We start from the raw sequence: 24,316 nt of genomic DNA on the forward strand, positions 1-24,316 counted from the left end.
GCAGGTGTGCCTGTTGTGGCATGCTGGGCATGGCTCAGCCCAGAGGAAGACAAGGAGGTGGAGGGCATTAGTCTGGGAAAGTAGCAAGGCTTTTGGGGGGAACAGGGACTGGACCAGGTGATGGGAACAGGGAAAACTCATGCAGGAATCTCTTTTTCGAGGCAGCGGATAGGTCATGGGTTAGGCATTTGGAAGTGGAGGGAGAGGGATGGTTGATAGGTGTGAACGTGGATATGGTGTGGGTGCTGGTGTGTGGGTGTATGAAATGTGAATGCTGGGTGTGTGTTGGGTGGATGAGTGTGGAAGTAAACATGTACTGGGAGGTGGAGTGGAGGAAACACAGGGAGATGGCAGGTGGGATGTGTGAGTGAATGTTGGGTGGTGTGCGCAGGTGGGGTGGATGTGCTGCATGTGGCTGTGTTGACTGTTGTGGTGCGTGGGGATGTGGTGTATGGGGTGCATGCATGGGGGTCAGCTGTTGAGGTGACGGTGGCAGTGACAGGACATGTGTCGGGACCTGGGATTGATGATGTGGTGTCTGCATGTGTGAGTGGTGAGGTGACTGTGAAGAGGGAGCAGGTGGGGGAGTCAGGGTAAGTAGTGGATATTGTTGTGTGTGCGTCTGAATGGTAGGTGTGTGCATGGCAGTGGCGGTATCTGTGGTGCATGGGAATGTCCTTGCACTCTGGGTCTGTTGGTGGGGATGCATGTTGATATGAAAGTGTGCTTTGGATGGGAAATGGGAGAGGGATATAGGAGTGGGAACAGGTAGTTGGAGGGGGACGGAAGACAAAGGAACACTGGCTGCTGTCAATGAGGAGGCCAGTGCCTGAAACAATCTCTGAAGGGCAGACAGGGCACTGTGAATACCTTCCAGGAACACATTGGACTTTTGCATCTGGGATGCCAGTCCCTGGATGGCATTCACAATGGTTGTGTGCCCAACAGAGATGGTCCTCAGGAGGTCAATAGCCTCCTTATATAGGGCAGCAGGGCTGACTGGGGCAGGAGCAGAGGTGACTGTGGCAAATGAGATCCCCACCCTCCTGGATGAGCAGGCACGGGCAACTGGGTGGGGAGCTACAGGGAGGGTTATGCTGGTAAGGGTGTGGTGGACAAGGATGGTGCAGGCATAGGGCCTGAAGGATCTGCCACCACCAGGGAGTCACCATCAGAGGAAGAATCTGATGATTCGGTAGATGTTCCTGTCTCCCCTGTGGTGCTCCACTTGCCCTCCATCCCACTGGTCCCCTCGGCTACACTGGTATCAGCCTCTTGGGTCCCGTGGGATGCAGCTTCCCCACTTGCCGGTGCCCCTTCTCCTTCACCAGATGATGCTGTTGCACACAAAGACAGAGTAGCAGATTGAGGGATGGTGGGACAGTGAGAGACAGGGTGGGAGGAAGAGAAAGAGGGAGCAAGTGGTCAATTCCAACACAACAGCCACATACTAGACACTACAACATACTCCAGTGCCATGTTATTACATGCCATGCCTTCACACACACATTCCACTGCAATGACAGCCCATGTGTGCCACCTCAGTCATGCTCATGAGTTACACACATCCTGTACTGGATGAAAGCCACACCCTCAACACAAGTCTGACCCACCCCATTGGCTCATGGCTCCATACGATCACTAGACACTAAATTTGTACTCTATGGGCATTTGGAGGCATACTTACACAGACACATAACCCAAACACATATGGCTGCATGGTGTGAAACCTCAGACTTCACAGACTACACATACACCACATGCCAGGAGATAGCAGATAAGGATATGGCCACAGCAACACTGATAGGAAAGTTGGGAGTACAATGTGTGTAGACTCCAGAAGCAGGACCCATATCCCCATCTAAGATCCTGCTCATGTACTACACAGTTGCCCTGTCATCAATGCTACTTAACAGTGGAGGTAACCCCAACTCACATCCTGCACGGCATTTTAACACATCCGGCATCAATGTGCCCCAAGCCTGGCCATACAGTAGCTGCCTAGCACACATTCCACAGCCTTCAAAGACTGCACAGGCTGTACATATCACTCACTGCATAACCTAAGTATGAATGTGAACTCACCCCCTTGTGGCTGCTGTGCTGCCCTCAAGCGCCCACCCACCTCAGAGTACACCACCACCAAAATGCAGGACATAATGGGGGGTCAGGGTCTGGCGGGCACCCCTCCCCTGTTTGGAGGACATCCCCAGCTGGGCCTCATCGGTCTTCCTCACCCAGCGTCACAGGTCCTCCCACCGCTTCCCGCAATGGGTGCTCTCCAGGGCATGGACCACCAGGGTCAGCACTTGCTTGGCGATGGCATGCCAAATCTCCTTCTTTTGATGGGTGCTCCCCTGCATGGGTAACACAGAGAAAAGGAGTCAGTCATGTAGTGTGCCATCTTATGGACTGCATTGGACACAACACATCCCCTGAACAGGCACACATTTCAACCTTCTAGTTGTCCTCAGAGCCCACTGCCAGGTCCTTCAAAAAGTCAATCATCCTTTTCCCAAGGCCCCCCATCCACATTCGTACCACTCACAGACAGTACAATCATAGTGCACTCACCTGCTGCCCTGGTGCCCCATACAACTGCGCATACAGGGATAATACACAATCCACAAGCTTCTCAAGTTTCTCCTGTGTGAAGGCTGGGGCCCTATCCCCTGCAGCACATGGTATCCTGGCTACCAGTGGAAGAACACAGCAGGACACGCAGTGGAGGTCTTCTCAGCACAAGCGCCAGGAGTCAAGTGAACATGAGCACATGAAATGGCGGTCACGGCCACCACAGACATCACCGTCACTGCCGGCAGTGATCGTCATTGGCTCATGTCTACCATAGGCAACCATGTTAACCAATGAGGAGTTGCACAGCGCCAGCGGAATTAGCTCACTTCCATCTGTCCTGTGCATGCAGGACACGCGGCTGCCATTTTTCTACTACAATGTGTACAGAAGGGGTTTATGAGGTGCGTCATGGATATTTGATAGTGACCGCTGCACAGCTCCATTGTGGCCACACAGTCCTGCATGCACATAATGATTGCCACTCCCTCCTATTCCCAGGTATGGTGGAAGAATGATGGTGAAGAATGCTCCTGTCTACAGGCTCCTGGTCGATCTTGCCACCCTTGAAGAGAGGCACGTCATCCAGTGCTATTGGCTCAACCTTCAGACCATCATGGATCTTGTGAGGCTGTTGGAGCCAGATCTGTGACCTGGAATTCGTCACCCCAATGCTATCACACCCACAGTACAGGTGTTGGCAGTCCTCCACTTCCTTGCCTCAGGGTCCTTCCAAATTACAGTGGGCTGGGCTGCAGGAATGTTCCAGCCCATGTTCAGTAACGTCTTAAAGAATGTCCTATGTGCCCCACTGAAACATATGTGCAGCCATATCAGGTTCCCCCAATGTGATGATCTGCCCACTGTGAAAGCAGAATTTTACGCTGTGGCACATGTGCCATATGTGATCGGGGCTAACGATGGGACCTACGTTGCCCTGGCGCCACCCAGGAGGAGTGAACAGGTGTTTAGGAATCGTAAAAACTTCTACTCAACCAATGTTCAGGTGGTATGTTTCGCAGACCACTACATCACTCGAGTGAATGCCCGGTTCCCGGGGTCAGTGCATGATGCCTAAATCCTGCGGAACAGCAGCATGCTACACCTGATGGCACTACTGCAAAGTGATAGTGCATGGCTCATCGGCATGCATTGTGTCATATGTGTGCCTCTGTATTCTGAACACTCTACACCACCTTCCAGATTTCCATACAGTTTTCAATATGCCTATTACCTCATAGGTGACTGGTTATCCCAACCTGCCCTGGCTACTGACACCTCTTAGGCATCAGAAGACCATTTCAATGAGGCCCATGGTAGGACCCGACAGGTAATCGAACGCACCTTTGGAGTGCTGAAAGCCAGATTCAGGTGCCTGCACCTTACTGGAGGGGCCCTACTGTACATACCAGCACAAGTGTGCCATATCATTGTAGCATGCTGCACAATTTGGCTATAAGGCATCACATCCCATTACTGGATGCTGAGGAGAGTGCAGCTGTGCCAGTGGCTGATGAAGGGAATATGGGGAATGATGAGTAGGATGATGACGAGGATCCAGTTGATTCCAGAGCAGAATTGATACAACAATACTTCCACTGACACACTGGTATGTGTCAGAGCCATGCTCTGTAACAAGTGGCATTGTCTGCTGTGTGCAGGACTGCTACTGAGGTTGTGTGTTCAATGTGGGAGTAGTGTGTACATATAACTTTAGATGTGGTGTTGTAAACTGTATCACAGAACTTGTATAAGATTGCTCCCCCTTCTGACACTGTCACATTAATTGGTAGGACAATGGTATTCCTGTTACATATGTGAAGGTTGTACATAATGTACACATGGTAGATAAAGACATAGACAGAAACTGTGCTCAAAGGTGTTTATTTTATAATACAAGTGCAAGGGCTGATGAGTGGGGTGTTTGCGAGTGGGATCATCAAAGTACTTAGCCAACCTGTGGGGAGTCATTGTCCAGTATGATGACCATGTGAAAAAGGTGTTATGACAATGGACAGTCAACAGGGTGTCGCTGTGACACACAAGGTGGAATGTTCGAAAGTGGCTTACTTGCTGACAGTGGTCTTGGCATCAGTGGAGGCTGTATGTCTGGTTGGACATCCTTGCTTGCGTGGAGGCTCCTCAGCTACAGGGGAAGGGGTGCTGGTGTCCTGTTTCTCCTGTGGAAGGGCCTCCATTTCACTACTAGCGGCTGACGTGGAGGGCTCAGATGTGATCTGGATTATGGAAGGGGCCTGCTGGTGGGAGGTGGACTGACAATGGATGGTGACAAGTTCCGTCAGCACCCTTGCTACGGTGGCATTGTGGGTCTGCCACTGCTGCATGTCCTCCTGATGGTTCTCCCTCTGTAGTCTCTGGGTCTCCTTCAGGGTAGTGAGGATCTGGGCCATGGTGTCCTGAGTTTGGTGGTATGCACCCAGGACCTGGTTGAGGACCTCCTGGCAAGTCTGATGTTGTTGCTGCCCCCTCCCTTGAACCACAGATCCCCTCACACTTGCCCTGGCCCCCTGTGCCTGTGCCCCTGACACTGTGTGCCCACTCCCAGTAGCACCAATGCCTTCATTGTCTGGGGCAGGTGCTCTTGACTCAGGCCCCTGTACTGTGGGGCACACCTCTAATTGAATGGTCCCTGAGGCACAGGTGTGGGGAGGAGGGGCTAGCTGTGGTGTAGTTGCCGCACGGGAGGGTGAATCCAGGGTGTCTAGGTTGGGGCTGCTGGAGGTGGACTAGCCAGTCGCCGCTGATGGCCCAGGCATTTCGTCATCCTCCAGACAACCACTGGAGCTTTCCTTCTGGGGAGGGCAGTCTGACCCTGGCATCCTCTGCTGGATGGCAGTACCAGGGTTCGATGCGCATGGAAAGGGTGAGACTTATTACATGGAAATCACGTTGTAGTATAATAGTGTGCCACTTGCAGTGGATGGATTCATTACCCAGGGATGGCAATGGCATTTGCAGCAATGCTGACACTGCATGGTGAATGGCCTTTGGGCCCTGCTTGTCATGTCAATTGTAGTTGTGGGTTTGCTGTTTGACATTGCTGTAATTGGCAATGGTAGTGAGGTGGTGTTTGCTAGTAGGCTGGGTGGGCTGTGGGATGAATGTCCATGCAGGTGCACCATTGTGAGGTGTGAGTGTGACTCGGATCCCGAATGCCTAGTGATGGATTGTGGGAGTGGTAGTTGAGGAGATAGTGAAGGATTAGCTCGCATTGTGTGGGGTAGGTGTGTGGATGGTGGGAGATGGGTGGTGTGGCATGCAGAATAGGAAGGTGTGGTTATAGTGGGGGGGTGCATTCTTGTGGTTTGTGATATGATGGGGAGTGGTAGGTGCTTGGAAGGCATGCAGGACTGGAGTGTTAGTGCCCAGGGGGGTGTAGGTTCCTTACCAGTATCAATCCCTCCATTGATTCCTGTCAGGCCCTCAGGATGCATGATGTCCGAGACCTTCTCCTCCCAGGTTGTCAGGTTAAGGGGAGGAGGTGGGGGTCCACCTCCACTCTTGTTGAAGGCGATGTTGTGCCTGGACACCATGGAACGGACCTTCCCCCTGAGGTCATTTCACCTCTTTCTGATGTCCTCCTTTGTGCCTGGGTAGCTGCTGATTGTGTTCACCCTGTCGACGATCGTTTCCCAAAGCTCAGTTTTCCTGGCCATTGATGTTTGCTGTACTTGTGCTCCCATCAGTTATGGCTCAACTCTGGCGATCTCATCCACCAGGACCCACAACTCATTGTCGGTGAAGCATGGGTGATTGTGGTGTGACATGTTGTGGGGGTGTGTGCAACGTATGGATTCTCGCTCTCTGTGCAGTGGTTCATGGGTTGTATATCTCTGGCTCGTGGTGATATTGTGTCTCGTAATATGGCAGACACTGTGCCGCCAACACTGGCGGGATGGTGGTGGGATTTTGCATGGCTGTCTTGTCCGAAGACCGCCAAACTTGTAATGAGGGCCTGAGTGTGGACTAAGGAAAAAATTTACTTTTTTCATCAAAAAAGTGAAAAAATCCATATTCTTTCTTCAAAAAAGTGATAAAGTCCCATTCTGAGAGGGGACTTGAAACCATTTCACCCCTTTTCATCCAGAAAGTGAAACAGTGCAAATTCATTGTTTTTTTATAAAAAAAAGTCACAAAGTCCCATTCTGAATGGAGACTTGGAAAGAATTTTAACTTTTTCATCCAAAAAGTGAAAAAGTCGAAATGTATTGTTTTCTTCAAAAAAGTAACAAAGTCTCATTGTGAGAGGGGACTCAAAAAACATTTCTACTATTTTCTCTAAAAAGTGAAAAAGTGCAAATTCCTTGTTTTCATCAAAAAAGTGACAACCTTCCATTATGATGGGGGATTTAGGATTTTTTTTTACTTTTTAAGTGTAAAAGTGAAAAAATCCAAATTCTATTTTTTCTTCAAAAAAGTGAGAGAGTCCCATTCTGAGCAGAAACTTAGGAAAAATGTCAATTTTTTTCAACCAAAAAGTGAAAAAATCCAAATTCATTTTTTCTCCAAAAAAGTGACAAGTTCCCATTCTCACTAGATAATTAAAAGTGCTTTCAACTTTTTTCAAAAGTTGATTTTTTTTCAAAGTCCCACCTCATTCTGAGATGGGACTTAGAAAATAATTCAACTTTTGTCACAGTTGACACGTTTGCCGGATCCCAGGTGAGAATGGGGTATTTTGATGTTTTGGATGAAAATTTCAACTTTTTTCATCCAAAAAGTGAAAAAGTGCAAATTCATTGTTTTCTTCAAAAAAGTTGCAAAGTCCCATTCTGATTAGGGTTGTAGAAAAAAATTCAACATTTTTGATCCAAAAAGTGAAAAAGTACAAAAGCATTGTTTTATTCAAAAAAGTGACAAAGTCCCATTCTGAGTGGGGACTTTGAAAAACATGTAACTTTTTCATCAAAAAAGTGAAAAAATCCAAATTTAAATGTTTTCTTCAAAAAAGTTGGAAAGTCCCATTCTGAATGGAGACTTAGAAAACATTACAACTTTTTTCATCCAAAAGTGAAAAAAATCCAAATTCTTCAAAAAAGTGAGAATGAGTGGGGACTTATAAAACAAATGCCAACTTTTTTCATCAAAAAAGTGAAAAGGTGCAAATTCATTGTTTTCTCCCAAAAAAGTGGCAAAGTCCCATTCTGAGTGGGGACTTAGAAAAAAATTTAACTTTTTTCATCCAAAAAGTAAAAGGTCCAATTCATGTTTTTCTTCAAAAGAGTGACAAAGTCCCAATCTGAGTGGGGTTTAAAAAAATGTAACTTTTTTCATCCAAAAAGTTAAAAAGTTAAAAAATCCAAATTAAATTTTTTTCTTCAAAAAAGTGATAATGTCCCATTCTGAGTGGAGTCTTAGAAAAAATTCAAAATTTTTCATCCAAAAAGTGAAAAAGCGCAACTTCATTGTTTTCTTCAAAAAAGTGACAAAATACCTTTCAGAGCGGGAACTTAGAAAAAAATTCAACTTTTTTCATCCAAAAAGTGAAAAAGTCCCATTCTGATTGGGAACTTTAAAAAAATTTAATGCTTTTCATCTAACAAGTGAAAACATCCATAATTCAAATTTTGTCTTCAAAAAAGTGGCAAAGTCCCATTCTGAGTGGGGACCTAGAAAACATTTCAACCTGTATCTTGCCTTGTGACTTGTATTTTGTGCTTTATTTAAAAAAATCTAATAAAGGAGTACTTTATTTTTGCATAAAAAGAAAATTACATTATTAATAGCATTCCAAATCTCTAGCTGTGGATACAGTGGGTGACATGCTCAACCGCTGTTAAGGATTGCTGACCACTCTTGCACCCACCGTTATAGACGTAGTGGGTGGCATTTCAGCCCTTCAATACTTAAGTCAAATGTTGACCTGCTTTACCAGATGCATGCAGAGGTAGTGACTGACATTCTGAATTCCCTGCTATTATAAAAGTGTGTAATTATATCACTTGCATACTCTGGAAATCAAGGATGACATTTTCCTCAACAGTGAAGATAGTGGGTGACATTTCAGGTTACCTGCTTTAAAGACAATGGGATACAGAGGACTTTCATAGTCTTCTCTCATGAGAGGTTTAAGTGAATGGAGTTAACGGAGGTGAGGCTTGGAGGCCAGGCTTTCTCATCTCTAGTATCTAACTAGGGATTGGGCCCCTTGCACCAAGAGATCTTTATTAGTCAGGAGGTAAGGTAATTTGATGGTAAAAATGTCTCCTCAAAAATCACTTACCATATTGTGCAGTGCTGCCAACCCTTCTGGTAAAGACACCTCCTTGCAAGCTTTAGCGACACCCGATTTAAGGGACTGCTCAGGCTCCAGCAGTTGCAGGGAAAAGATCAGTAGAGGGGAAGCTGTCACCCATTTGCCCTCCATTTAGTATGTTTATTCCCATCTAGACTACATGGTTATGGCTCATTAGTTTAATAATGCTTTATTGAATAAGCTAGCATACACTGGTACAATAGAATAAATACATTTGCAACCAGAAGAAAAAAAAATAAAAAAAAATAAAAAAGATCATAATCATAAAGATAATTATATCTATAAGAAACAATTTATATACACAACCAGACTGTAATATTGTACCGTAGAATAATAGCATTTTTTGTTATGTTTTAGTAAATAAAGAAAGAGAATAGAGATAGAAAAGAAAGAAAAAGTAAAACAATGCAAGTTAAAAATCACATAGTTACAATAAAGCAACCATTAAGTATTAACAGTAGTATGTAAGGTCTTGTGTTGCGAAAGGAAAGAGGTGAGGGGAAACCAAAGCATGTCCCTTTTAATTAACAGTTGAGTAGTATTAGCATTTGCTCGAGCCATTCTGTAATTACAACAGATCAGATTCCACCAAGTTACAACAGATATTTTCGTGGTATCTTTCCCATCAGAAGTTATCATTTGCAGTGCACTAGCAATGAGCAAATCAGCCAATTTACCAAGCAGTGGTTGGGAATACCAAATAGATGAAGTACTACCCAAAAAAACCTGTAATATATTGAAAGGTACATTGATGGAGAAAATCTGATTAACTTTATCCCAAACTTGTTCCCAAAAAGTATGAACTGCAGGTCACTCAAAAAACATGTGCATATAATGGCTGTTTTCTTTAGAGCACGACCAACACTTGCTATCTGTAGTACGTTTAAATTTATAAAGGACTACAGGAGTATAGTACAACCTATTGTAATAATAAAATAACGTTTGGGTTGTAGATGCTGAACGGGATGTTGTATGGAGTTCTGACTATATTTTTTTCCATGTAGATATAGGAATGTTTTGATTGAAATCCTGCTCCCATGCTAATTCTATTTTAGATTTTGGTCTCACAAGACTGGTATGTGTAAGGGTTCGGCATATATAAGACGCCGGGACTTGTGAGGAAAAATTATAAGGTTGGGAATTAGGCTGTGTAGAAGAGGGAGCCTCCAAAGATTGAGACAATAAGTTATAGAGGATAGCATAGAGAGTTTGATATTTCACAGCGTAATAAGTGGAGATATGAAATGTCCGCTGAATATCTTGAAATTCAAGTACAGCATCATCTAGAATTAACTGATCTAAAGTTATAACACCTTTGTGCATCCACTCCTTCTATACCAAAGTTCTATTATGAAATTTAATATCATTATTGTACCATATAGGAGTTTGCCTAAGGTTCTCATATGAGGAGTGAGAGGCAAGAAGTAATGGCCTGGAAATAGAAATAAAATGAGTTATTATCGGAGAGAAAAGAGATTTAGGGGGTTTTGAAAGCCGAACTACATCTCTAAATGTACATGGTGTAACTTGTGAGTGTTCCAATTGACTCCATAGAGAGGTCCCTTTATGAAAAGTGGGAAAGAGGGACAACCATATTTGTTTTAAAACAAATGCAGAGTGATATCTTCTAAGGCTTGGAAAATGTACACCTCCATTATCTCTAGGTTCCTGCAATTTGACTAGAGATATACAAGATTTAAGTTTGTTCCATAAAAATGTCATAAATAATGCATTTATAATTTTAAAAAAACTAGAAGGAAGTTTAACTGGAAGCATAGATAAATACAATTTAAAAATGGGCAACATCATTTTAATCGTGGCCAGTCGTCCCCACCAAGTTAAATAAAGAGGATACCATCTGACAAGTAATTTCACAATCCTTCACTCTACCTCTTTGAGATTAGTTCGAATAGTGTCTTTAAAAGAGTTGGAATAGGATATGCCCAGGCATTTGATACGCTTAGAGTTCCACGTAAACCCAGTATCTTTAAACATGTCTGGTAGACAGTAAGGGGCATATTTATACTGCGTCTGCGCCAATTTTGCATCAAAATTTTTGACACAGAATCAGCACAAACGTTGCCCTGTATTTAAACTTTGATGCCGGAGCCCGCGGACGACAAATTCCACCGTGTACGTAATTTTTTGGATGCAGCAACCCGCCTTGCGTTAATTATATGCAAGGTAGGCGTTCCCGTCCAAAAAATGGCTTAAACGGCCGTGTGTCGTATTTATGCTTTCGGGCAAAAATGACGCACAGCCGGGAGGCGGAGCCAGAAAATGACGCACAGCCTGATTTGCGTAAAAAATTAACGCCTAGGTCAGGGCAGGCGTTAAAATAGGGCAAACACATCTGTATTTAATCAGAACACACAGAACAAACAGCAGAGCAGCAGAGCAGCAACAGAGAGCCATGGAGGTGATTCTAATCCAGCGTGCACGCAGACGCAGAGCCCAGCAACAATGACAGCAGCTACAACAACACCAGCAGGGACCCCAAAGGCAGCGCAGAAGGCAGGAGAGGATATTCCACCCAAGAACAACCCTTCAGGGCCTCAGGGAACACGACATCATCCAGAGGTACCGGTTGAGCTGGCAGGCCATTCAGCAGCTGCTGCGAAACATTGAACAGCAGTTGGCCCCCATTTTGGTGACACCCCGCACCATCCCAACAGAAACAAAGCTGCTTGCCGTACTTCATATGCTGGCAAGTGTCTCTTTTCAAACAACTGGTGCCCTGGTTGGCGAAATATCACAACCATCATTCTCCACCTTTTTGCCCAAAGTACTGGACGCCATCATTCGACTGACACCCGCCACATCTGCTTCCCTAACACACTGCAGAAGCAGCAGGAAACTAAACAGGGGTTCTACGCAATCAGTGGCTTCCCACACGTCCTCGGTGCAATCAACTGCACACATGTACGCCTTGTGCCACCTGCTGCAACTGAACACCTCTACCGCAACAGGAAGCACACACATTCCATCAACGTGCAGGCCATAGTCAATCACCAAGGATTGATCACCAACATCGTGGCTAAATATCCTGGGAGTGTACATGAGTCATACATCTTCCGTCACTGCACCATCAATGAACACTTCCAGGATGGACGGAGCTGGCAGGTCGTACAGTTGGGGTGGTGGGTGGATCCTCTGCGATGGCTGCTTGTTCTGTGCTCCTCCTTGTGACTGAAGGTGTGGTCTGGAGGGTTTCAAGGACCTTTAGGATAGTCTCCTGGGGAATGTTTATCGGCTCGTCATCCATGTCATCAGGGAAATCTTGGGCAGGCATATCAGCAGGAGATCCATCTTCCTCTGCAATGAAACAGGGTACAATTAGTGTGTCTGTGTTGTGACAATTTTGATGTGACGTGCCGGCCTTTTGATGAATTCACTTTGTGATCTTGTTTTGTATTAATATCTTCAGTCCTTCAGATGGGCATTGTTTCAGGCCTCTGGCCCACCTGTGTATCACATGTATGTTATTGAGTTATCAGACTTGTCAGCCTCATCGCCTCTAGGTGTTGGTTTATGCCAAATAGAGAATTGCCACCTTCTTGTCCTACTCGACCCTCCGTGTATATCCATTCTCATGGTGAGACCTTTCACTGGCTGTGGGTGTTCTGATGGCCCTGGCAGCACACTTATCTATCAGAACCTGCCCCAATCCCTGATCGTTCACATCGACTTAAATGTAATTGACATGTTGCTTATTCTATGCATGGTAATGTTATGATCTGATATGGATGTTGACATTGTTAATGGGTCCTGTTGATGTTGGGTAATGTGTGTTACATTGGATTGCCCTGATAGTCGTATCAGTGTCCTATTTCGTCCTCTGACTGTGCAGGTGTATTTCAGTGACCAGTTACATGTGTCCCCTCCTCAATGCTGTTGGCTGAGCAGTATGACATTTGTGATGTTGCCTTGTTACCCAGGCACAGGATGGACCCTGACATATGCAGCATGGGTGTGTCCTTAGTGCTGTGTCGCTCCTTTTGTTGTTTACTTTGGCTGTTGTTTGTGACAACTATGGGCATTGACATTTGAGTGTACTGGGGCCTTTGTCTTGTTTCAGGAGATTGTTGCAGATGTCATCCTCACCCCCTAATTTAGGTATGTATGTTCCATGGGGAGGTTACTGCCATTGGCTACTTGAGCTTCACACAGATCAGAGGTGGTAGTGGCAACTGCTGTCGCAGTTACATTGCAGTTGTTGGTTTGGCTAGAGGATTGCTAATAAGGCCCTAGTTAATGTAGGAGGTATGTTGGCTGATGAGTGCCAGGATGTCAGTTGGACGTAGTGGCCTTCCCTCCTGTTGTGGCTTTCCCTTTGCTCCATCGTTGGCATGACAGCATGCCCCCATGGGACTGTTGTTGGTGTTGTGTAATGGTGTGCCCCAGGTCTTCTCAGAACGGGCCATGCCCCCCTGCCATGCCCCTTTACCCATGCCACTCCATGTATTTGGTGACTTACATGCAATGTGTAGTAGGTATTCCCCCCCCCCCGGTTGCAGTTGACATTAGTGCATTTCAATTACCCATGCGACTTACCATGCATGTGCGTTGTCTCCTGGTAGTCTGCGCTGTCCTGTCCTTGAATCCCTGTGACGATCTCCTCAGGGATGATGGCTGCAACCATCTCCTCCATGTGGTCCAGGGCCTCCTGGTGTGCTGGACTCCCCCCTCCAGTCTGCAGTGCTGCCTTCCTGTTCCTGGCCATCTTTTCCTTGGTCCTGCGTTTGCAGTCATGCCAGCGTTTCTTGCGCTTGATGACTGTTCTGCGTACTTCTGCCACACTGTTAATCTTGTCGACAATTTGTTGCCATATAGCCTCTCTCCTACTGATTGGCAACTTTGATGTGACAAACAGTTGGTGCTGGTGTTCCGTCACCTCTTTAACCAGGATTTCCTGCTCCTCTGCACTGAAGCAACACTTTCTTTTCTTCTTAAAAGTGTCCTGGTTCTTGTGTGGGTCTTCCTGGGGTCTGTAGTGGCATCTGGGATCCATTTTGGCTCTCCTCTGGTGAAATGGCTGTGTTCGCTGTGTTTTTTGACGCTATTGCGTCAAAAACAACTGCGCATATCCGGTTTGCGGTGTCGTAAATCGACCCACAGTCATTTCCGCCGCGTTAACGTTGTTTTCCTTTAAAATAATGACTCCCACCTGTTGTTTGCCAGCGCAGTTTTGCGTCAAAAAGTATAAATATGGGTCTAAGCATTTAATGGCAAAACCTCTGATTTATCTACATTAAGATTATAACCTGAGACACTTGAGTTCTCTTGTAATAATTAAAAAAATTCCAGAATAGTCTTGTGAGGATTAGAGATAAAAAGTAAAATATCATCAGCATAAGCTGTGAAATTAATCTCAGTATCTTTGTGCTTAAAACCATAAAAATCAGATGACCTACGTATTTTCTCTAGAAGGGGCTCAAAGGCTAATATAAATAGCAGAGGTGATAGAGGACAACCTTGTCTAGTACCTCTGTGTAGGGGGAAGTAATGAGATTGTTTACCATTGACTAAAATTGATGTAGAGGGTGAAAAGTATAAAAGTCTAATCATTTTAATAATATGAGGACTAAAACCATGCCATTTTAATGCTCCAAACATAAAATCCCAACAAACTTGATCAAAGGCTTTTTCAGCATCTAGAGTTATGGCAGCTATAGGATCCCTGGACTTAGAGGCAAGATGGATAATATAGAGAACAGTTCTAGAATTATTTGATATGTATCTCCCCTTAACAAAACCTGACTGATGAATGTCTATTAGGTCTGGGATAAAATGATTGATCCGTAAGGCTAGGACTTTTGCAAAGATTTTACAGTCGACATTAATAAGGGATATAGGTCGGTAATTACCACATTTGGATAAATCCTTATCTTTTTTAGGAATCAATACAACATAGCTTCAGAAAAGGTGCCCTTGCATGATTTTTTTTATATGAAATATTGTATAAGTGTTAATAGCTTAGGAACTAAAATAGATGCAAAGGTTGAGTAAAATTCTATTGAAAAGCCATCTGGGCCAGGAGCCTCATCTTTAGGAAGCTTGGTAATGGCATTTTTAATTTCTGGTTCAGATAGGTCAAAGTCTAATGGTGACAAATCTACTTTTTGTTTTGAAGGAATAGAGTGGAAGAAGGCATCCACTTCAGTCATATTAGGAGTATTTCCGGAAGTATATAATGTGGCATAGTAGTCAGTAAAGCATTCCAGGATTTCTGAATCTTTAGTATGTCTATTTCCAAATGTGTCTGTGATAACAGTAATTTTAGACTTTTGTTTTTTGATCTTTAAATAATTTGCCAATAGTTTACCTGCTTTATTTTTCAGCCCCGTAAAATTTGGAATTTATTTTGAGTAGAGTTCCACATGCACTTTCCAAGGAATGCTTCTTGTATTGTAGTTTAGCATCAATCAACCTGGATAAGGTATCTGGTTTGTTGAATGAGAAATATTCATGCTCAAGACATTTTATTTGTGTGAGCAGTTGAGAGGAAACTTTAGATTTTTCTTTCTTTTTAATGGCAACATAATCTATAATAAAGCCTTGAGCAGTAGCTTTAAATGCATCCCATATAAAATTCATCTGAGTATCCGTAGGTAAATTGTGCATAGAAAAATTCTTTAGAAAACATTGTAAATTGTTCAATAAATAAATGATCTTGCAATAAAGTATTATTAAACCTCCAGCGATTAGAAAAGGAGGAATTTCCTAGAAGGCTCACATCAATTATTACTGGGGTGTGATCTGATAAGAGAATACACCCAATATCAGCTTGTGAAATTGTTTGTATAACATTTTGTGTAGCAAATATATTATCTATTTTTAGAATATGGGTGATGTACTGGAGAATAAAATGTGAATTCTAATACATCTGGGTGAGCAATTCTCCATGCATTATGTAGACCGCTGGAGGAGATTGCTCGATAAAATGTTTTTTGCATTTTATTAGGGATATAACGAGTTTGGGAGCGACGATCTATAAAAGGATCCATAAGTTGATTGCAATCACCTCCTACCACAAGATTTTCAGAGTTGCAAGATAATAATAAAGAAGAAAAATTAACCCAAAATTGAGGCTCTACTCCAGTTGGACCATAAACATTGCAAATGGAAAACAGCAAACCATTAATCTTAACTGTCAGTAAAATCCATCTTCCTATATCATCCTTAGTCTCCTCTACAACTTGTACTTGTAAAGATCTATGAAACAATATTATTATCCCATTCTTATTATGAGCTGCAGAGGAGTCAAAAACATGACCAACCCAATTTCTATTCAAACTTTTAAAATCCTGCTCTTTAAGGTGGGTTTCTTGTACAAGAACAACTTGACAATTCAATTTAGAGAGATGCTGGAGCACTCTTTGTTTCTTAACTGGATTACGTAAACCTTTAACATTCCATGAGATGATTTGAAGACTGGTCATTTAACTAGTAGAAGACATTTAGACAACAAAGCCTTACCGAAACCTAAGAGACAAACAACATGTGAATCATAGAAGAAGGTGGAAAGGAAAAATAGGAACCTATATCTAAATAAGGTTGCGTGTTGATGCCAATCTTGCATTGTAGGACGTAAGAAATAATAAAGGAAGAAAGAAAAGTAGAGAGAGAAAAAACCAGAGAGAGAGAGAAAAAGAAAAGGGTAGCAAAAGCACCCCAATGAGAAAAGATAGAAAAGATGACAAAAAGCCAAGAAACCTCAGTCATAATTGTCTTAAAGAGAAGAAAAATACTTTGCATGGGAGAAAGGGAGGAGCAAGAAAAGAATATGGATAACAAGAGAGAGGAGAGACGAGGAAACAAAATAAATACATTATAATATGAACAACTGACGACGTGACTTACCAACAAGGGAAAGAACACTATGATGTCGAGATATACAGGAATGTAGACACAATCGGAAAGGGGACTTTCTCAACATGAGATTTCAATGGTTCCAATATCTGTAAAGAAGAAATAAATAATTTAAAAATTTCAGATTAACCAATCAAGTCTTGCTGAGTTCCATTGCCTCCCCTTTGAGAGTCTACATAAACTGTTTCAGATCATAGGGATTTTCAAAAGTAGTTGTTCTGTCCTTGAAGGTGACCCTAAAAAAGCAAGGGTGAATTAAGCCAAATCTAGCATTCATAGATCTTAAGGCTGGTCGGAGATCCAGAAATTCCTTCCTTCGCTTGGCGGTCGCCGTGGCCATTCCTGGCTAAAGAAAATCTTTTGGCCCGACCACAACAGTTGTTTACGTTGTTTGGCAGCAGTCAAAACAGTAATTAAATCTGAGTACTGTAGGAAGTAGGCGATAATTCCTCTCGGTTTTGATGGAGAAGAGGGACCAATATGATGGGCTCTCTGGATGTTGAGAGTAGTAGTATTCTGAAGACCAACAATCTTTGGAATATGAGTTTGCAAGAATGTTATCAAATCTTGGCCTTCTGAGCCTTCCGGAATGCCATAAATGCGAAGATTATTTCATTGATTGCGATTTTCCAAATCTTCTCTCTGTTTTTTAAGTAGTGCGACTTCCTTAGTCAAGTTATCAACTTTAGTAGTAGTATCCTGTATGTCATTAATCCTCTGTCCACCTCAGAAAGTCTAGAATCCAGACGTGACCATTTCTCCTCAATTCGCTGTAGTGCAATATTCGTCTCCATAACAAAAGGCTTTATTAGCTTCAGCTCATCCATAATGTCATTCAATGTGAGGGGCAATGGAGACTTAGGGGCATATTTATACTCTGTATACTTTGGGGTTAGACGCGTCGAGCGTCAAAGTTCATGGAGTTTGCGTAATTTTTAGCGTGGACACCTTCCTTGCGTTAATGATATGCAAGGGAGGCGTTCCCTACTAAAAAATGACTCCGAGGCATGTGCGTCGTATTTATACTCCCGGGCAAAAATGACGCCCGGGAGTGGGAGGGTAAAAAAAAATGACGTCTACCCTCGTTAGCGTCATTTTTTAACGCCTGCTCAGGGCAGGCGTTAAGGGACCTGTGGGCTCGGAAGGAGCCCAGAGGTGCCCTCCCATGCCCCCAGGGACACCCCCTGCCACCCTTGCCCACCCCAGGAGGACACCCAAGGATGGAGGGATCCATCCCAGGAAACTTAAGGTAAGTTCAGGTAGGTATTTTTTTTTTTTTGGGTGGCATAGGGGGGCCTGATTTGTGCCACCCTACATGCCACTATGCCCAATGGCCATGCCCAGGGGACATAAGTCCCCTGGGCATGGCCATTGGGCAAGGGGGCATGACTCCTGTCTTTGCTAAGACAGGAGTCATTTCAATGGGGGTTGGGAGTGAAAAAAAATGACGCAAATCGGGTTGAGGTGAAAAATTTGCCTCAGCCTGACTTGCCCCATTTTTTCACGCCCAAACACCATTTTCCCCTACGTCGGCACTGCCTGGTGTAAGTCATTTTTTTTTACGCACACCACTCTGCAGCGCCGGCTAACGCCGGCTAACGTCATTGAATAAATACGGCGCCCGCATGGCGCTTCAGAATGGCGTTAGCCGGCGTTAAATTTTTTTACGCACAACTGCGTTGGCGCAGTTGTGCGTCGAAAAGTGTAAATATGGGCCTTAGTTGGAGAGGATGGGTCTTTTTTAACTCTTTTGTGGCCCCCGGAGTCTTCACGACCATTAGAGTTAGAGACAGAGGATACAGATAATTTGGAAGTATGAGGGGCTTCCATTTCAGCCACACAGTATATATTTAATACAATAGTTTAGTTAATGTTCCTGCAACGTCTATTAAGTCACCTCAGAGGACAAATGTTAACATTTTTAGAAGAAAATCCAGAATAAGAGTGGCATCCAAGAGTGTCCAAAAAGTATTAAGATCTCCATATTAATTCAAGTAGCCAAAAGACAACAAAGAATTTCTTTTTTAGGAATAATAAAAAAAATAAAAAAAATCCTCTCAAAATGGTGGCCGCATTCCTGTCAGAAAGGGAGCAGTAGGTTAAAAAGATTAAACTCTGTAAAACACCAGAGTTTTAAAAGAGAAAAAACTCACCATACTGCTAGTTCCAACATCCAATTCTGGCAAAAAAAGCAGCCAGCTGTCAAAAATGCCTCCCTCCAATAAAAAAACGTCCTCGGCAGCTCGGGAGCTTCGTTATCGAGCGGCCATCATAGCTCCTCCGACGCGCGATCCCCCATGGTTATGGCTTATTAATAACAGATCTTGACCTAAAAAGCAATGCATGGCAGCCATTTGCTGACACCACTTGGGTATCAGAAATGATGCTGATACTCCAAAGGGGTGAGGCAATTAGAAATCGCACAGAGTAGAGTTGATAGGAATCCTCAAATAAAAAGTGATGTTAAAACTGCTCAAACAGAGAAGGTGATCAGTATACATAGGTGGACAGGGTGCGTCTTTAAGCTTCTAAATATTATCTACAGGACACATACGAGAAACAAGTGAGCTATAGCTGTTAAGCAAACAGTTGGATATTATTTCTATCTCAATATGGGAAAAATAAAAAAAAGGAAAAATAAGTTATATAGAAAAAGTTCTGAACAAGTTTGTTTTAACCCCTAGTGAGGCAGGAAGGCTAAAATAGGGGTGGAGGAAGTCCTCCAAAAGCATGTGGAAAAATACCTAAATGGGCATTATTTAAACTTTTGTCTTTCTGACATAAGGGACTTCCAAAAGCATTACTTCTTTACTTCTAGTGTTTAAATGACTCCCAGCAAAACAGATTCTCTGTAGGTTTCTGGAAATTAAAAAACTTTAAAAATAATGTGTAAATAATTTGTGTGACACCTTAGATTCCTTCTGCATTACTAAAGCCCTTATTTAGAGTAGCCTGTCATAATCTATTATTTCCTGTGATTCCTACAAGGGGAAATAACTTTAATTAACATTTTTGGGGGGGATCATGTGGGAGTCAGATTATCTGCATGTGGTTTTCCCCAGGTTTTTCCCAAAGGCTTCATCTGCATGCAGCACAAGAAATCTCCAGGTGAAGCCTGAGATGAAGCATAAGTTTTATCCAACAATAAAGTCATAAAAGCACATAAAAATAATAAAATACATCAACACAGAAATACTGTAACATTCAGGTATTAGAGCCTAAGCATCACAACATAGACAAAAACATTGCAATGTAATACATTAAAATCACACCAAATGAAACACCAAAGATTCAATGAAATAAAAATAGCTCAATCGCATTGGACTAGAAAGTAAACTAATAAACTTAAACAAGCATAAAATGAGAATTGTCCAAAAGTGCAGTTGCGTTTAGATATAAGGTGTAAGAGCCAAGGCATTGCAGTATGCAACAGAATTAAGGTATGATGATACAATCAAAGCTGCATCCCTACGTACCAAACAGAGGAGTTACATAGTGGTTGCGCCAGGGCAACCAGCTTAACCTATGCCTAGACCAAATAATAAGACATATAAGGAGAGTTAGTCACAGTAAAATATATGCATTTGAGTATGAGAGCCAAAGCGTCACATTGTAACATGGTAAAACAAACCTGCATCTCCGTATGCCCATAGGATCATAATTCATAAAGGTTCATAGTGAAAGAGTAAAGATAATCCATCATATTTTGATATCATGTACAACTCAAAACAATATTATTTATAAACATGGATTAAAACATTGGGATGCGCTGAGAACCCTGTCTCTGATAACCTAAATCCACCCCAAATGTTTTGCAACAGCGCAAGCATATGTAAGTTTGGGGATCAGACCTAAGGACCCTAAGTGCTAACCAGCTACTACGAGTACCCACTGCCTACAAAGTCACTTAATTCATTTTGACCGTGATAAGGTGTAACCTGGACAGGCAAAAAATACATGGCCAACTGATTCGATAGAGATGTTACAAGTTGGACAGAAAAGGTCACCATTTGAAACCCATTTAGTAGTAAATGTCCTCAGGGGAAGGGTGCCAACCCTAAATTGAAAGTATAATTGCCTATCTAAGGGAACAGTGATGGCATCCCAATGGAGCTCAAGGTAGCTGTTATTTTTAAAGTCTAAAAATGTACCGGTTAAGGAGAGAGTAGTGGCTGAATGAGCCTCAGTTTGCCTCACCCAAATCCAATAACATTTGTTGATCATTGGAGAAGAATAGCCTGCTGCTAAAAGTGAATTTTCCCATAGGGGCTGTAGACCAATAGTTAATAATAACTTTCTGACTTGTCGGAGCCAGAAGATTTAACTATATTATATCTATCAGCCTCAGGACATCCTGCAAGGCTATTTTGTAGTGAGCCAGTTTGGGTTGAGACCACAACCTTTGCCAAAACAATAAAGGGTGAAGTCTGGCTTTGTCAGCAACTGCTCTACTTCCCAAATCAAGTATTAATGGTACCAGTTGAGTGCTAGCAGGGAGAAGTATCAAGCTGCTCAAAAACATATTCTCTGCATTTGTAAGAGGCAGAAGATTAGCTAAACCCCCACAGATCAGAGCCTTACAACACGGTGTTAACTGCTTTTGCTTTGTAAATTTTTAAAGCAAGAGGTTTAGTAAAAGAGGAACTGTAGTCATTGATTACGGCACCTGCAATTTGCTTGTGCTTTAAAGTCATTAGGTCAACTTGCGGCTTGCAAACAAGAGTGAATGATGAATTAACACTCAGATAGGTGAAGACATTTACCCATTCCAGGTGAAGCATAACAGAGCTATGGAGTTTCTCCAAAAGTTATGATTTCAATGAGGTGAGTACCATCAAAATGATTGTCCCCAGAAGAAAGACCCAGAGAATGATCACCCAGCTATGTGCCCCATGATCAGATGGGTCAAAATCTACAGCAAAACTAGCAGTGATCCAAAGGACAAGAGAGTACCTCCAAACACAACACTCTCTCACTCCAAAGCCCTTATGCTTGTTATTCTCTTCAATACATCATTGACATAATTCCTACAGACCTACAGTACTTATTTCTGAGGGGCACATGTGCTCTAGACATACCTGCATCAGGCCAAAGGCTCTCTCTTGCAGCAGACTTGCCTTCAGGTATAATACCTCAGGATACCCTAGGCAGTTCCTGGCCAGCCAGTCTGGGAGAAGAAAAGTCACCATGGGTCCCAGTATCAGCAGCACCTTCTCGCGGATCTAGTGGAAGTGACACAGATGAGATTAAAGGACTCTGGCCCCAGGATGCATGAAATAAGAAGACATTGATTTTTATTGTGTGATAATTACTTGCAGTTGAGATGCATATTTATGCATTGTCATAAAAAATGCCATGTTATTGGAAAAAACTGTATTAACATGCCTGCATTCAGGAAGTTATTATCAGCCAAAAGGTCACATTGCTTACCTAATTGTGGAGAACTCACTTTTTAGTCTATCGTATTATTCCATGCTACATTCACTTTATGGAGGAAACTAACCTGTCCCATACTCACAATTCCTATGTAGTTTGATTTTGCTCCATGATTGGATTTAAATTTGGGCACTCTGACAATGGCTGAATAGCGGTCTTGACAACTTCCACAAATAAAAAATAAAAAAAAAACAGACATGGAAATTGTGATAGGTGGAATGTTTGGCTTAACCTAAAGAACTGGTCTCTGGGCTGCATTCCAGTCCATCACTCTTTTAGTCACTGTGTCACTACAGACATGGATCAACCATATGCATGTCAATCCCCAATGAACTGGAATACATGCAACTGCAGAACAATTTCAGGCCAATGGTACAATGAGCTGAGGAATCTCCATCCTGATGCACACATTGTGAGATGTGTTTAGGCCATCTCACTTAAAAAAACAAAAAAGTGTTGACTGGAGGGCTTATATTAATGTACTCCATTTATAATAAGTTTGAATTGCATTCATGTCAAAGGTATTTTGCTGACTGTGCCACTAAAGACATTGACCAACCACATGCTACTCAATCTTGTGCATTATACAGTAGGAGCAGCCAATTCCTGTTTTGTTTTTCTCAGTAAAACACCACGTATGCACACTCGCTGACAGCTTTTTGCTATTTATAACCTGTGGTGAGGGAAGGGAGAGGCATCAAGATCCTGACAAGGCTCCACCTTTTGTGAATGATAGTCCTTCCATCAAACGATTAATGGTGATATTTGCATTTAACAGAAATATATACATTTGTACAAACACTATTTTTATTATGTGTTTGGGAATGGTGTTTCAGTAGATAATAGTGGAATGCTTTGTCTCCTTCAAGAAGCCTTTCTGACTCGCACATTTACTTTGCACATTTCCTCAATATTTATAAATGGTGCATCTAGACAGGCCCTGCAGACAACATATCCAGTCAAATACTGTGGGACAAGCTTGGCTACTATGCTCTTGGCAAACACACAACCCAAGGCTTCAAAGACTGCTTGAAAAATACAAATCTGTTCTGTCCAATTGTAAGTTTATTATGCCTCTTTATCTGAGAACCCCACTCTACCAGGAAAGCCAGGGGATGTACTCTAATATACTGATAGCAAGAGCATGCCCCCATCTTGTTCTGTATTTAAGATGGCATGAACCTTTTGTGTCCCCACCATCGACTGAGGTGAACAGAGGACCCATGTGTAATTAGCCCTGTACCAATTGAGAAAAAAATGTATGCCTTGCATGGAGCACGGATATCACAATATATAAATACCACTACAATACAGACCAGGTAGGGACATGAGGTCTATACCACTCGCGTTGAAGAAAAGGGCAAGGACATGCATGTGCTAATATTTGCGTAATTGTTTTTATTCTTCACCATGCAACAGGGCCCTTCTTTCCTAAACTCACTCACTGATGCCACAGTTACATTACACACGATAACCCCAGTCAATTTCTCCCTTCCCCACATTGCGTGCTCCAGGTTCTTGAAATTGAAGGGGGGGTGGGACCTTTTAATAGCTTTCAACACATTCTAATAACTGACTTTTTAAGATTATTATGTTGCTCAGATTAGCACAGAGCATACATATTTTACAGACAGTGCACAGAATCTGTTAATTTTATGTGGAAAACACAGAGAAATCATTTCTCAGTGAATTCAGCACCCCCAGAATTTGACAAAATTCTTGGTCAAACTCTTCAGCACTCGATTAAGATGTTACATAAAATTGTGGCTGGTGTCTTCAGAAAAAAGGCAATATTTCTTGTAATGGCCAGTCCCTTTGTCTACTCCTTCCAGCTCCATTACAGAAGCTGCCTGATGCTGATTTATACTTACCATTGCAGGAATATAGGATGTGAGCAAACGTTCTTGCTTTCTTCATGATGGGTTGAAAGCGCTCCAGGATGAAACCTTGGAGTGCTTCAATACAGCTGCTGTTAGGTGACAACAAAAGAACACAACTCAACCTGGTTGTACAACAGAGGTGGAAGCTCTGTGGAACCTTTGAAGTGACAACTGTAACACAGCAGGGGAGGGAGTCCTGTTGTATCCTTCAAACTAAGACGCACAAATTACCGACCGTAGCCTTGGGGTGCACTTAGAATTTAAATGGGTGGCACAA

This window comes from Pleurodeles waltl, chromosome 6 (assembly GCF_031143425.1).
Source record: "Pleurodeles waltl isolate 20211129_DDA chromosome 6, aPleWal1.hap1.20221129, whole genome shotgun sequence".
Lineage (NCBI taxonomy): Eukaryota > Metazoa > Chordata > Amphibia > Caudata > Salamandridae > Pleurodeles > Pleurodeles waltl.